Source organism: Pan troglodytes, chromosome 4 (genome assembly GCF_028858775.2).
Source record: "Pan troglodytes isolate AG18354 chromosome 4, NHGRI_mPanTro3-v2.0_pri, whole genome shotgun sequence".
NCBI classification, from domain to species: domain Eukaryota; kingdom Metazoa; phylum Chordata; class Mammalia; order Primates; family Hominidae; genus Pan; species Pan troglodytes.
The window spans coordinates 172,600,010-172,616,802 of NC_072402.2; positions in this window are offsets into that span (position 1 = coordinate 172,600,010).

The window sequence follows — 16,793 nt, forward strand, 5'->3', positions numbered from 1 at the left end:
AGAAATCAAAGAATAGAGCTGCTCACTTTAGTTTTGTGTGGCCAACAAATTATAATAAGGCAAAGAATCCAGCATTCGTGCATGGATTCTTAATGAAATGTATGTGGTATTCCAAGAGGTTCTTCCATCTGGAGATCTCAAAGTACTTAGCAGATTTTTTTTTTTTTTTTTTTTTTTTGCCTAATTGGAAAAGGGAGAGATTCTTTCACCTCTCATTGTACTGATGCCAATTATAGGATAAAATTAAAACAACCTTGAGCTGCCAGGTTCACCTGGGAGGCCAGGAGGATGCAGGAGTCAGTGATTGGGGCTGGGGCTAATATTAAGACAGGTGAGAAGAGTTTGTTGTCTCTAAAGTGAGACACGAGCCATTTATTCATGTGATGCCCTCACTGTTCAGCATCACAGAGCACAAAGGTCTCAACCTTGGGCAGTGGTGAGGCCAGAGTGTGAGCACTGGTTCTGGTACCTTCTTCCTATCCAACCACAGATGTGGAAATGACTTCCCTACTTTGAGTCATTTCCTCATCTGTAAAACTGGGATGACAACAGCATTAAATCTGAAGCTATTGGTCCTCATTTTATAGATGAAAAAATTAATCTCAGCAAAGTTAAGTGATCTGCCTAAAATAACAAGAAGTGATGGTGTGGCTGGGCGCGGTGGCTCACGCCTGTAATCCCAGCACTTTGGGAGGCCGAGGCAGGTTGGTCACGAGGTCAAGAGATTAAGACCATCCTAGCCAACGTGGTGAAACCCCATCTCTACTAAAAATACAAAAATTAGCCAGGCGTGGTGGTGGGCGCCTGTAATCCCAGCTACTCGGGAGGCTAAGGCAGGAGAATCGCTTGAACCCGGGAGGCGGAGGTTGCCGTGAGTTGAGATTACACCACTGCACTCCAGCCTGGCGACAAAGCGAGACACCATCTCAAAAAAAAAAAAAAAAAAAGAGAGAGAGAGAAGTGATGTGCTGGAATCCACACCTGGGCCTCCTTGATTCTAAATCCTGCATCGTTCTCCAACTCCTCGATTCTGTCTGCCTGCCTCATTCCTCTATCTTCTCATTACCCAGATGGCAGAGAGGAGATGCTGTGAGACAGATGGAAGGAGATGGCCATGGCAATGCAGCTTGTTATCTAGCAAACAAACCAGGGGTAACCTATTTGCATATTTAAAAAATGATGGGCCGGGCGCGGTGGCTCACGCCTGTAATCCCAGCACTTTGGGAGGCCGAGGCGGGCGGATCAAGAGGTCAGGACATCCAGACCATCCTGGCTAACACGGTGAAACCCCGTCTCTACTAAAAATACAAAAATTAGCCGGGCGTGGTGGCGGGCGCCTGTAGTCCCAGCTACTCTGGAGGCTGAGGCAGGAGAATGGCGCGAACCCTGGAGGCAGAGCTTGCTGTGAGCAGAGATGGAACCACTGCACTCCAGCCTGGGCGATAGAGCAAGACTCCGTCTCAAAAAAAAAAAAAAAAAAAAAAATGATGAACATGCCAATAATAAACGATTTTGGCTCGAAGGTGACACGCTCAGCTCTTACACTTAGTACCCCTTGGGGTACTAATGGATGCCATATACAAAAATCCTTAAGTCAACACTCAAATTATTGTCGTAGGTTAATCATGAGTAATTTAGAGGATGACAATTTCCTAAACTCCACTTACTTTTTTTAAAGGAACATATTCCCATGTTAATAAGTGCTTTCCAGCAAGATGTGATAACTATGAGGATTAAAGGCCCTTGGTGCAGACTGGGTGGTGGAGATTGGAGCAGCAAGAAGGACTCTTTCAAAGCCCTTGATCCCCCAACACCACTCTTGCTAGGTGGCTCATCTCTTCCCTTGCAGAGCACACACGTTAGCCACTAGGTGGCGGAGTTGTAAAGCCAAAGACCCAACTGCAGACCAACAGAGGCACAAGAATCTCCCTGGTTAGACCCAGAGAGACTGCAGTCAAGCTCGCTTTCTGATGAGTTTAAAGTTTGAAGGCAAAAGAGACTTTTCTCTTTAAAACCATTTCCCCATATTACAACTAGTGCTTCATCCTTCAGTAAAAGTCTGGCATTTTCACTGTCCACCCTTCCACCTGTCCACCCATCCATCCATCCATCCATCCATCCATTTTTTCCATCCACTCATCCACCAAATATTTGTGAACATCTACTAGGTACTGAGCACTATGCTAGGCATTAGGGATACAGCAGTGAACTGACAGACCCAAACTTCTCTCTCATGGAAGAGCTTACATCCTAATGGGGGGAGAAGGACATTAAACTGTAATCAGACACCTAAACGGACAATTGAAACCTAGGAGACAGGTTGTGAAGAGACGGCATCAAGGCCTTTGAGAGTGTGCCACATTCAGGGACCTGATGTTTCTGGTGAATGTATAACTAGGTGAGGTGGGTTGGGGAGTTGGGGGGGGGGGTGGGTGTCTAAACTGAGAATATACAAAGGCCCCAAAGATGAAAGGGGCCTGGTGAGCTCAAAGTAGGCCTGCAGGTTGGGAGAGAGCAGTGGGAGAGGAGGCTAGAAACCCAGGCAGGGACTGGGTCATATGAGGTCTTACAGGGCACAGAATGGAATTTGAGTTTGATTTTATGTTCAGTGGAAAACCTGGGGGTCTCCATCATCTGAACGTGCCCCTGCCCCAGCCTCATCCCCTGCATAGATTCCACACTGTGCTCTAAGGACCTCATCCTTTACAAGTTCTTCCTACTCCCCAGAGGGATGGGTAGGACACATCTCCAAACCTCGCACTGAGATGGGGCTGTTGATCACTGACAGGATCTTGCTCACAAGGGTAGGAGGACCCTTGGAGTTTTTGGAAGCACAGCAGGGAAAAACCTCAGACCCTGGAATCAACTTCAGCCTTTGGATGATGGGAAGGTGAGGAGACAGGGGCAACCATCAGCAGCGAGCTTAAGAAAAAGGAGGCTCAATACTCTTTTCCCCTCTACACTTGGAGAACCCACTCTTTCCCCCCAAATGCTATGCACAATGATTTTCTAAAATTCAACAGTCATTTTTTGAGCACCTGCCATAATGTGTGTCCAAGGTCAATGATGTGTTTAAGAAGCCACACTTAAGAAACTCTGAGGAGTGTGCATGGGTGAGGGGGCAGACAGATACCAGTGCTGTGAGTTAAGAATTATAACCAGGGCTTGTGGAAAGTGCTATGAGAAGCCACGGAAATGTGACCTTACTTAGTCTAAAGGAAGTGGTTCCCCAAGAAAGTGATTTTTCAGCTGGGTCTTAAGGGATGAATAGTTGTTATCTGGGGAGACAAGATTCTCAGTTAATGACATGCCTGAGAAACAGCCAGCAGCTGGTTGGTGGAGAGAGAAACAGACTGGATCTTGGAGGACCAGGCTTAATGTGGATTTCGTATTGTAGAAGGTGAGGAGCCCTAGAAAGAGAAAATGTGCTCATTTTTTCCCGAAGGTTGATACAGTTCTGCCGTGAGTCAAAAGTAGTGGATACTAAGAATCTGAAGTACTGGGCTACTGTGTAGCACTTAAAATAATCCAACTAGAGCAACATAAAAGGTAAAAAGCAAACAGTGCAAGGAAGTATACAGCATGCCATTTATTTGAAGTTTAAACACACACAAGAGAATACAGCATGTTGTTTATAGCTGCATGCGTTTATTTGTTGGTTTGCTTGTTTGTTTTGAGATAGGGTCTCGCTCTGTCACCCAGGCTGGAGTGCAGTGGCACGAGGATCTTAGCTCACTTCAACCTCCGCCTCCTGGGTCCAAGTCATTCTCGTGCCTCAGCCTCCCAAGCAGCTGGGTTTATAGGCATGCACCATCACACCCAGCTAATTTTTGTATTTTTAGTAGAGAATGGGGTTTCACCATGTTGGCCACCAGGCTGGTCTCGAACTCCTTACCTCACGTGATCTGCCTGCCTCAGCCTCCCAAAATGCTGGAATTACAGGCATGAGCCACTGCACCCGGCCGCCTGTGTATATTTTAAAAGGACAGAATCAAGCCTGGGAATGCAATGCACCAATTTCTGGACGGGGTTCTCTTCTGGGGAAGGAGGGTAGGCATGAGATCAGGGAGGATGCACGAGATGGCTCAGCTGTTTCTGTAACGTGTTGTTGTTTTTAACATAAACAGCAAAAAGATCTGAAGCAAACATGAGTAAGTGCTAAGATGTGTTCAAACCAGGTGGTAAGTGCCTGGGTGTACATTATCTGATTTTTGTCTTTGTAATTTTCTCTCTGTTAAAAAATTTGTGATAACAATATTTTTTTTAAAAAAAGAATCATAAGTACCATATTTTCTCTCCTACATCACCATTCCCCATTGAGTGAACATGTTTTAGTGCCTCTGTGTTTAACAGTGTATACATTTAATAGAGAGCTCATCCAAAAATGCTCTCCGTAAAGAATGCTGGAACAATTAATTTGACAGTTTTAAAAGTAGTTTAAAGATGCCCAAGATAAAGGTTTTTCCCAAGCTCTGGTATTTGCTCCCCACTTTTTCCTTTGGTTAGAGACGTTGCCATGGTAACAGACAGGGTCCTCAAAGCTCAGAGTCACACTTTGTGATGTGAATCTGGGACTGAAACTGTTTCCTTTCAAAGATGGATGGAAAAAGAGGAAGATTTCACAGACATAAAAGCCTCGATGTAAGTCGTGAAAATAATTACCATAGTCATGATGGCTTCCACCTGCTGCACGCTCGCTGTATGTCAGGATGAACAGTAACTCACTAAATCTTTCCATCAGCCACAGCTATTCCCATTTTATACATGAGAAATTGAGGCCCATAGAGGCTAAGGGATCTGTCTAAGGTCACGTTAGAGGTAACTGGTGGAGGCAAGATTGAGCCAACTCCACCTGACTCCAGAGTAGTGACGTCCTCCACCTCTTGCTTGGCTTGCAAGACCTTTGTTATTAGAAGAAGCGCCTCTGAGGGATGTGTCCCCATGACCACGTCTGACAGTATGATGGGCACACCAGGAGTCCAGATAGATTCAACCGTTCAGCTTTGCTCAGGAGAAGGTATTGAATGACCTGACCCAAACATCTGAGCCAAAGATGCAAACGGAATTTGGTTCTGAAATTTCCAGAGAAGCAAGAAATTCATCCTTAAAACTCAAATGTAAAATTTGGCAGCAAATTCAATTTTTTAAAAATACACTTTGTAAGCCAAAGAAAACACGTCTGGAGGCTGTATCAGCTGCCCATTGGCAACCTCAGATATTGGTGATCAGCATTCGGACGGATGAGCTCCCTCTGAAGAATTTTAAGCAGAAAAATCCACTATCTGTTAACTGTCAACCTCCCCCAAAAAATCACTGGAAAAAAAAATCCTGTTGATCAAGCAAAGTTAAGTTTGTTGGACTTACTGCAGTAAAGAAGAACACCATTGTGGCAGAATCTTGGTAGAATCTCAAAATGGGGAAAGGAAGGGAGGATATTTATAGTTTGAGGGTCTAAGCTGGGCGTTTCAAAGGTGTGTCTCACAAGCAGAGCCTTGGATGAAGCTGGGTAAAGTTGATTACCCAAAAGCTTTCACTTGTGGGCACGGTGAGGGCCATAAAGTGAGCCTTGCTGAGTGAGCTGCTGGTCTTGATAAGTAAGCTATTTTAGTGGCTTTCCAGTCTTATCTTCTACAAGCAGGTATCTATTTCTTTGCTTTTTTTTCTTCTTTTTATTGTGGTCAAAATATACATAATATAGAATTTACCATTTTAATCATTCTGAAGTGTACAGTTCAGTGGCATTAAGTACATTCACATTGTTATACAACCATAACCACCACCCAGTTCCAGAACTTATCTTCCAAAACTGAAACTGTGCCCATTAAGCAACAATGCCCCATTTCTCCCTTCCCTACCCCCTGGCAACAACCATTCTCCTTTCTGCCTCTATGAGTGTATTCTAGGTTAGCTGATATCGGTGGACAAACATAATCCTCTATCTCCACAGCAAGCAATTCTGGGACTGGGTTTATTTTCTTGATGCCATGTTAAACAATGTGTTGACACCCTTTTTAGACCAGACCGTGTTTTAGGAAGGTCCCTCTGGCTGCAGTGTGTGGATGCTGGTCTCTGGAACAGCTCTCCCACTGCAAGCCATTTTTAAAGGATCCAGGGATCCCCTTCCCATCCACAGTTCAAGCAAAACTGTGCCATTTCTAAATACCTAAAGGCCATCAAAAAGCAACAGTAGGAACTAGAGTGTGGCTTACTTTGCTGGAAGGCCTGCGAGTAGGTGCCAGGTCGTTAGGACCTTTGGAAACAGGCGGCTTGACATCACTCTCAGGCCCCGATAGAAACTGACAGCCACAATTGGGTGAGCAACAATGCACAACTGCCAGATGGAAGCTCTTTTAGATGGTTTCTGTTGGAAACTCAGGTTTCCTTGGCCCACAGCCTTTTCTAGTCATTTGCAGTCATTCTGAGCTCTCTGGAGCACATCTGGGGCCCGAAAGCAGAACATTTTTGGCTAAGAAGCATCTTCAAATGTTAATGTCTGATTGAAATCATCTCTGAAGTGAATGGGTTTAACCTTTATTTTTACCGAGACTCATGTATGGGTCTGGCGGCCACAACCTTTTTTCCTGTCTGGAAGCACCTACTGAATTTCTGTCCCAACAAATACTTCTCTGGCTCCTATTTTCTACACATCACTGGTGCCCGCATAACAAGCAAAGGTGAGTCTGCCAGTGGGTAGCCTACAATTTAGCTGGGCAGACAGGACAAGCACTCCGGCAATAAAAGGCAATGCAATATGGGTGATAAGCTATTTACGCTCATGTCAATGATGCTCTCTAAAATCACTCTCTGCTCCCATGCAATGGTTGCCTTTTTATCCAGTGGCTTATAAGAGAGGATATGTGAGAATATCTAGAGAATTTTTTTTCTTTTTTCTGTAGAGACAGGGTCTCCCTATGTTACCCAGGCTGGTCTTGAACTCCTGGTCTCCCATATCCGCCTCCCAAAGTGCTGGGATTATGGGTGTGAGCCACCTGGCCAGCCCCAGAGATACTTTCAATTGTCACAACTCTGTGAGGTGGTGCTTTGGGCTTCCAGTGGGTAGAGGCCAGAGAAGCTACAAAGCATCCTGCAATGCACAGGACAGCCCCCACAATGCAGCATTATCTGACCCCAAATGGCTATAGTGCCAATGTTGTGAAACCCTTTTTGAGCCCTTTTCCTATTCGTATATATCCAGATGTGATCAAAGTTGCTAACATCTCCTGAGAGCTTTCTATATCCTCGGTACTGGAATCATTGAATCTTCACCACAACCTTCTAAGGTTGCTACTACTATCATCGATCATAATTTACATGTAAAGAAACTTTAAATAAATTGCCCAAATTCACGCAGCTAGAAAATGGTGGAGCTGGGGTTTGCACGGAGAACCCAGTCCATCTGTGTCGTTGGAGCTTAGTTGCAGGGAAGAGAAGATCGGGGCCACCTATGTCAGCATGACTCTGGTTGTTCTTCTCAACAACTTTCCCCTCAGATGAGACTGTAAACCAATGAGTAACTTTATTATTTCATCAGGACATTTCTGTGGATCGATTTATTGAAGACAACATTAAAGTGTTCGCCAAACAACAGCCTACCCATCAAGCCTCACTTCACCACTCCTGCCTTCCTGTGCCCACCAGTCCTGAATGATTGGATCACAAACTGCCCAATCCAAGTCAATCTTATCTTGGAAAAATGCCTGAGATCATTTGAGCCCAGACCCTATAGGGTCCTGTAACTACGCTGCTTCTGACTCTGGGCTCTGAGACATGACTAAGACTCTGTCAAGACAGATTCTCCTTTACTGCATAGGGTTCTAATAAATGTAACTTTGCTTTATAAATGGGTTGTCCAGTGATGTTTGGGGAGCTCAACAGCACCAAGCTGTCTAAACCCAAGGCCCTCTGCTTTTTGCCATTTGCTATACTGTTTGCTAGTACAGTTTTTATTTTAGCTCAAATCAGATAATACTATACATATTATCCCATGATTTGCTTTTAAAAATGTTTAATGGATTTTAGGAACCTTTAATTGTCAGTTAATACCAACCATCTCACCTGCCCCCTTCCTCTTCCCCCAATGGCTACATAATATTTAATGGAATTGACATATACATCTTAATTGATTTTTCCAGTTCCTTGTTGATAGAAATGTAGGTTGTGGCTACTCTGCCTATGGAGTAGGCATTTTATAATTCATTGACTTTTTTTTTTTTTTTTTTTTTTTTTGATGAAGTCTTGCTCTGTCACCCAGGCTGGAGTGCAATGGTGCGATCTTGGCTCACTGCAACCTCCACCTCCTGGGTTCAAGTGATTCTCCTGCCTCCACCTCCCGAGTAGCTGGGATTACAGACAGGCGCCACCACGCCTGGCTAATTTTTGTATTTTTAGTAGAGATGGGGTTTCACCATGTTGGTCAGGCTGGTCTCGAACTCCTGACCTCATGATCTGCTTGCCTTGGCCTCCCAAAGTGCTGGGATTACAGACGTGAGCCACCGCGCCTGGCCAATTCATTTACTTTCTTAATAAACTTGCTCTTACTTTACAAAAAAAATTTAAAAAAAAGAGAAGTGTAGGTTGTTTTCATTTTTCTTAATTACAAATAATATCACAATGTAACCCAATGTTGTATTCACATTTAAGTATTTTTTTGTCCAAAACCCAAGTATTTAATTTTTTAAGATTGACAAATAAAAATTGTTTGTATTTATCATGTACAGTATTTATGATTTGAAATATGTATACAAAATGGAATAGCTAAATAAAGCTAATTAACATGTACATTACCTCACATACTTACATTTTATTTTTTGCAGTGAGGACACTTAAAATCTCCATGTGACCCAGCAATCCCATTACTGGGTATATACCCAAAGGATTGTAAATCATTCTACTATAAAAACACATGCACACGTATGTTTGTTGCAGTGCTGTTCACAGTGGCAAAGACTTGGAACCAACCCAAATGTCCATCAATGATAGACTGGAAAAAGAAAATGTGGTACATATACACCATGGAATACTATGCAGCCATAAAAAAGAATGAGATCATGTCCATCAATGATAGACTGGAAAAAGAAAATGTGGTACATATACACCATGGAATACTATGCAGCCATAAAAAAGAATGAGTTCATGTTCTCTATGGGGACGTGGATGAAGCTGGAAACCATCATTCTCAGCAAACTAACACAGGAACAGAAAACCAAACACCACATGTTCTCACTCATAAGTGGGAGTTGAACAATGAGAACGCATGGACACAGGGAGGGGAACATCACATACTGGGGCCTGTTGTGGGGCGGGGGCTGGTGGGGGTAGCACTGGGAGAAATACCTAATGCAGTTGACAGATTGATAGGTGCAGCAAACCACCATGGCACACGTATACCTATGTAACAAACCTGCACGTTCTGCACATGTATCCCTGAACTTAAAGTATAATTTTAAAAAAGAAGAAAAAAAATAAAATTAAAAAACTGCTCTTTCAACAGGAAAATGGCTTTGTTTTTAAAACTAAAGGGATGTTTCGTGCTGTTTAACTAAAAGCAAGCAATTAAAATAGGAACACACAAATAAAAATTAACATAGTAAGTAGAGGTATTTGAATGTACCTGGACCATGGCTATTTCACTGGTGACGAGACCATAATGGATAACAATATTACATTCTTTAATATCCAGACCTTCTTCTGCCACTGTGGTAGCCATAAGCAGATTTATTTTTTCCAGTACGAAATTTACTAATGACTTCTTTGTGTTAATTCTATAGAAACATTTTAATAAATTTTGTGATACTAAACACATTAAAATCTTCTAATAAAAAACAAAATCTACTTAGCAGTTTTCAAGAATACAATACATTGCATTGTATTATGTTGTAGTTCAATATAGCTACTATAGTAACTATGTATATACATCTATATTCAATAGATCTCTTGAGTTTATTCCTCCTGCCTAACTGACATTTTGTATTCTTTGACTAACATCTCTCCAATCTCCACCATGCCTCCACCACTAGCCCCTGGTAAACACCATTCTATCCTCCGCTTCTATGAGTTCAACTGTTTTAAATTCCACAAATAAGTGAGATCGTGTAGTATTTGTGTTTCTGTGTCTGGCTTATTTCACTTAATGTAACGTCCTCCAGGTTCATCCTTGTGGCTGCAAATGACAGGATTTCTTCCTTTTTAAAGGCTGAATAATATTCCATTGTGTGTATGTACCACAATTTCTTCATCCATTTATCTATTGATGGACACAGGTTGATTCCATATCTTGGCTATTGTGAACAGTGCTGCAATGAACATGAGAGTACAGACATCTCTCCAAGATACGAATTCCATGTCCTTTAGATATATAACTAGTCGGTGGCGGGGGGTCCTAGATCATATGGTAGTTCTATTTTTAATTTTTTGAAGAACCTCCAAGCTATTTTCCATAATGGGGGTACTAATTTACATTCCCACCAACAGCGTACAAGGGTTTCCTTTCTCCTGCATCCTCACCAGGATGTTACCTTTCATCTCTTTTATGATAATCATTGTAACAGATATGGAGTGATATATGATTGTGGTTTTAATTGGCATTTCCCTGATGATTAGAGAATTAGCTTTTTTTTTCATATGCCAGTTGGAAATTTGTAAATCTTCTTCTGAGTAATGTCTATTTTTTTTTTTTTTTTTGAGATGGAGTCTCGCCCAGTCACCCAGGCTGGAGTGCAATGGTGTGATCTTGGCTCACTGCAACCTCCGCCTCCTGGGTTCAAGCGATTCTCGTGCCTCAGCCTCCTGAGTAGCTGGGATTACAGGCTTGCACCACCATGCCCTGCTAATCTTTTGTATCTTTAGTACAGACGGGATTTCATCATGTTGGCCAGGCTGGTCTCGAACTCCTGACCTCGTGAACCACCTGCCTTGTTCTCCCAAAGTGTTGGGATTACAGGCGTGAGCCGCCGCGCCCAGCCTATTCAGGCCATTTGCCCATTTTTAAATTTTGTTGTTTTCTTCCTATTGAGTTGTTTGAGCTCCTTATTTATTTTGAAAATTAACCCCTTATCAGATGTATGGTTCACAAATATTTTCTCCCATTCTATAGGCATCTCTTCGCTTTGTCAATTGTTTCCTTTTCTGGGCAGAAGTTTTTTAGTTTGATGTAGTCCCACGTGTAAACTTTTGCTTTTGTTGCCTATGGTTTTAGGTTCATATTCAAAAAATTAGTGCCCGGGCCAATATCATAGAGCTGTTCCCCTATATTTTCTTTTAGTAGTTTTACAGTTTCAGATCTTATATTTAAGTCTTTATTCCATTTTGAGTTGATTTTTGTATATGGTGTGAGAGGAGGGCCTAATTTCATTATTTGAAATGTGGACATACCGTTTTCCCAACACCATTTATTGAAGATGTGGTCTATTGTGTTCTTGGCACCTTTGTTGAAAATTAACCATAAATGTGTGGATTTATCTCTAGGCTCTTTGTTCTGTTCCACTGATTACGTGTTTTTATGCCAGCACTATGCTGTTATGTTTTTTTAAAGTTTTATTTTGTTTTTATTGGCACATAATAATTTATCGGCACATATTTACAAGGTACAGTGTGATGTTTTTATATATGTATAGATTGTATACCGATCAAATTTGGGTAATTAGCATATCCATCACCTCAAACACTTGTCATTTCTTTGTGGTAAGAACATTCAAAATCCCCTCTTCTAGCTATTTTGAAATACACACACATTACTGTTAACTCTAGTCACCCCACTCTGCAATAGAACAGCAGAACTTATACCTCCTATCTAACTGTAACTTTGTGTCTGTTGACCAATCTCCATCCATTTCTTTTTCCCTTATCCTTCCCAGCCTCTGGTAACTACTCTTCTACTTTCTACTTTTAAGAGATCAACTTTTTTAGATTCCACATATGAGTGCGATCATGCGGTATTTGTCCTTCTGTGCTTGGCTTATTTTAACTTATCAACTTCAGGCTCACATTTGAGTATTTCTATAACTTTGACTTTACTTTGACATATAATTGCCAGGTCAAATCTTGTAAATTTCAAATTTAAATATATGTTTTCAAATGGTCCTCCAAGTTATCTTAGATTTAGCAGTGGGGGATGAGAATGTTTCCCCTTATTCTTCCCAATACCTGACAAACTGGGGGCACAGTTACAACTAAGCAATAGTTGACTATTGTCACATGGAAATTTATGCCTGGTGGTAAAAGTTATTTTTCAAAAGAAGCTGAAATTCAGACACTTTAAGTAAAATCTCCTGATTTTTTAATGTTGTCAACTAATTGCATCTTTAAATAAACTTTTGCTACAAGCCAGTTTCAACCTGCATGCCACCAGTTTGCAAACTCTGGAGAAATTGATCTTGAAGAGATCGCTAGAGATCAATTGCAAACCCTGGAGCAGTTGATCTAACAAGACACAGGACAAGTCATGACAAGGCAGTAAATTAGATGGTCAAGTGCACAGGTTGGACCTATTGTTTCCCTGGGGCACATATTTCCAGCTACTCTAGGGTAAAATGTGTGTTTCTCAGGCTAGGTTGAGCATCTCAGGTGAGCTTGGAAGTCATACTAAGGACATATTTCTATAGTATCCATTCATAACATGGACTGCAACTGCTAGAGCAGCTGGAAGCAAGCACCTGAGGCAGCTCAAGTGGAGGGAGGCCCTCCCCCTGCAGCTATTGACTCTTCTCCAGGAGCAATTAAGAAACTGTTGAAGAAAAGGATGAAGAGGGAGCCTACCAACAGGTTGTTTGCTGGGGGACCCAGGGATCCCATTGATCTCTGCCACCCCCAGATATCTTATGAAAACCTGAAAATGCCAACAAGTCTTGAGCGAGACTCATTGCAATTTTTCCTGCATTTCTCATCTTGGTAAACGTCATCATCAATCAACCAGAAAAGAAGACCACTAAGGGGTTTCACACCTCTATGCTATTTCTATCTTGCAATGAATTTTGGTCTCCACCTGGGTGGAGAATTCTTGCTGGCTCTTCACGGGTCAGCTAAAATGTTATCTCCTCCAAGATACCTCCCAAACTGTATTTGCTGTGGTATTACTTTCTCCCCACTCTGTTTTCCCACAGCATTTTTACGCCTCTCTTAAAATACTTATATTTCTCTATTGCAGTGTTCTGCTTTACCTCTTTATCTTCCTAACTAAGGTCCTCAAGGAGGAGTCAGCACCTCGAGGAAGGTTTTACTTAATTCATTTATGGACGCTTCCCCCATAGCAGGTACCCAACAAATGCTTGCTTGTGGCAGTTTTTACATAGGTCCACAAATTCTTTGACATTTCTTCTATAAAGTGGTAGAGTCTGTGTTCCTTCCCCTGAAACTGGGAAGGCTTGCGTGACTGCTTCAATCAACAGAATATAAGGCTGGGCACGGTGGCTCATGCCTGTAATCTCAGCACTTTGGGAGGCCGAGGCGGGCGGATCACCTGAGGTCAGGATTTCGAGACCAGCCTGACCAACATGGTGAAATCCCGTCTCTACTAAAAATACAAAAATTAGCGGGGTGTGGTGATGGGTGCCTGTAATCCCAGCTACTCAGAAGGCTGAGGCAGGAGAATCGCTTGAACCCAGGAGGCAGAGGTTGCAGTGAGCTGAGATCACGCCATTGCACTCCAGCCTGGGTGACAGAGTGAGACTCTATCTCAAAAAAAAAAAAAAAAAAGAATATAGTAAAAGTTATATGACTTTTGATGCTGGATTATAGAAGGTGATGCAACCTCCACCTTGCTCACTGAAACATTTATTTTTGAAGATTTTAGCTGTTTTGTAAGCAGTCCAAACACCATGATACCACCATGGTGTGAGGAAGTCTAAACTAGCCCACAGAGAGAGACCACACAGAGAAATCCTGAAACTAGTGGAGAGAGAGAGAGAGAGAGAGAGAAATCCAACCAGCCCCAACTGCTTCATGCTTCATACCCTGCTTTCCGAGGCTAATCACCATCTGACTATAACTGCATGTGATACTCAGCCAGAAATGCCCAGCTGACCTTTTTCTAATTCCTGACCCACAGGGTCTATGAGAAAAATTAAAATAATTGTTGCCGTTGTAAGCCACTTGTTTTGGTGGTGATTTATTGCACATCAAGAGATAATAGGAACAGAATTTTTTACCTGGAAGTGGGCTGCTGCCTTGGTTCTGCCTTTGGGACTGGGTGGGGGAAGGAGACGTTGAAACAGCCTCAAGGGGAATCTTAGCAGAAGCCTGACAGGGCTTGAGGAGGCTGTCAGTGAAGAGTTAAATGAGAGAAGGAGAGAGTTAGAAGCTGGAGGAAAGCAGACCTTTGTTATAAAGAAGTGAAAACTTCAGCAACACTGTGCCCTGAGGTAATGTGGAAGATAGAAAATGTATTCAATAAACTTGGTGAGGAAGATTGTTGGGCAGTATGTCAAAGGTTAAATCTGGCTGCTAGCTTCCTGTAGTAAAATGTAAGAGGATAGAGATTAACCAAAGAATAAGCACTTCAGATTTTCAGTAGATTTTGAAACAAAAGACCTCAGGGAAAAGATGAAATAGAGGGTGCTGTCAGCAAAATGTGGTCTGAGAGTAAAGATGAAGCTAAAAGTATGACTATGAAACTCTTTGTTAGCATCTCAGAAAAATTTAAGTAGTGTCTTAGAGACTTTTTCAGGTAGACAAATACTGTTCTAAAGATCTTATGGGAATGACTTCCAAATCCCTTTTATTAAAAGATAGACTTTCTAAAATTTTTAGGGAAATTATCCTACCATTACCTCAGAGGAAGCCCCAAATCAGTAAACACATTTCTAGGGGAAATTTGTGGGTGTGGTGTCATCTATCTAATGGAATGGTTTTGTACATTGATACATAGGAAACCCACAACGTTTTTAAAGGACTTACATCATCTTGGAATGAAAGGGACAGAGACAGTACAAAAAGATAAGAGGTACTTGGCTCCCTAACCTTTTAAGGGTAGGAAGCAGGCTGAAAACATAAGTCACATCCTATGGAAAAGGAAAGAAAACTTAGAAGAACGAAGAGCTCAGTGGGCAAAGCCAAGAGGAGTGGAGAATGACTCCCAGGGAGTAGGACTGAGCCCTACTCAATAAGCTGGAAACATGTGCCTGGCTGGAATTTAGAAATGCTACAGATTTCTGTTTGCCCCATTTTTGCATTTTTTGTTTTTTGTTTTTTTAAATATTTAGTTTGGGTTCAGCGTACATGTGTAGGTTTGTTATACAGGTAAATTGTGTGTCACTGGACTTTGGTGTACAGATTATTTCATCACCCAGGCAATAAGTATAGTACCTGATAGGTAGTTTTTTGATCCTCCCCCTCTACTTACCCTCCACCCTCAAGTAGGCCCCAGTGTTTCTTATTCCCTTATTTGTGTACATGTGTACTCAATATTTAGCTCCGACTTATAAGTGAGAACATTTAGTATTTGGTTCTCTGTTCCTGTGTTAGTTGGCTTAGAATAATGACCTCCAGCTTCATCCATGTTGCTTTAAAGGGCATGATCTTTTTCTTTTTTATGACTGTGTAGTATTCCATTGTGTGTATGTACCACACCTTTTTTATCCAGTCTACTCTTGATGGAAATTTAGATTGATTCTATGTCTTTGCTATTATAAATGGTGCTGTGATGAACATACATGTGAATGTGTCTTTATAGCAGAATTATTCATATCCCTTTGGATATATACCCAATAATGGCATTGCTGGTCAAATGGTAGTTCTATTTCACTTTTTTTTTTTTTTTTTTTTTTTGTGAAAAATCACCAAACTGCTTTCCATGGTGGCTGAACTAATTTACATTCCAACTGGCACTATATAAGCATTCTCTTCTCTGCAACCTCAGCAGCATCTGTTATTTTTTGATTGGCTACAGTTTACAAATGTTTTCTCCCATTCTGTAGGTTATCTGTTTACCCTATTGATAGTTTCTTTTGTTGTAAAGAAGCTCTTTAGTTTAATTAGATCACATTTGTCAATTTTTATTTTTCTTGCAATTGCTTTTGACATCTTCGTCATAAAATCTTTGCCAGGGCCTATGTCCAAAATCATATTTCCTATCTTTTCTTCTAGAGGTTTTAAAGTTTTAGGTATTCCATTTAAATCTTTAATCTATCTTAAGTTGATTTTTGTATATGGTGAAATGAAGGGGCCCAGTTTCAATCTTTTGCATATGGCTAGCTGGTTATCCCACAACCATTCACTGAACAGAAAATGCTTTCCCCATTGCTTGTTTTTGTTCACCTTGCCAAAGATCTGATGGTTGTAGGTATGTGACTTTATTTCTGAACTCTCTATTCTGTCCCATTGGTCTATGTATCTGTTTTTGTACTAGTACCATGCTGTTTTGGTTACTGTAGCCTTGTAGTATAATTTCAAGTTGGGTAATGTAATGCCTCCAACTTTGTTCTTTTTTCCTAGCATTGGCTATTTAAGCTTTTTTTTTTTTATTCCAGATAAATTTTAGAATAGATTTTCTAATTCTGTGAAAAACGTCATTGGTAGTTTCATAGGAATAGCATTAAATCTGCAAATTGCTTTGGGCAATATGGATGTTTTAACAATATTCATTCTTCCTATCCATGAGCATGGAATGTTTATCCCTGTTTGTGTCACCTCATTTCTTTGAGCAGTGTTTTGTAATTCTCATTGTAGAGCTCTTTCACCTTCCTATTTAGCTGTATTCCTAGGTATTTTATTTTTTCTCTGTGGTGATTGTGAATGGGATTGTGTTCTTGCTTTGGCTCTCAGCTTTGAAATAGTTGGTGTATAGAAATGCTACTGATTTT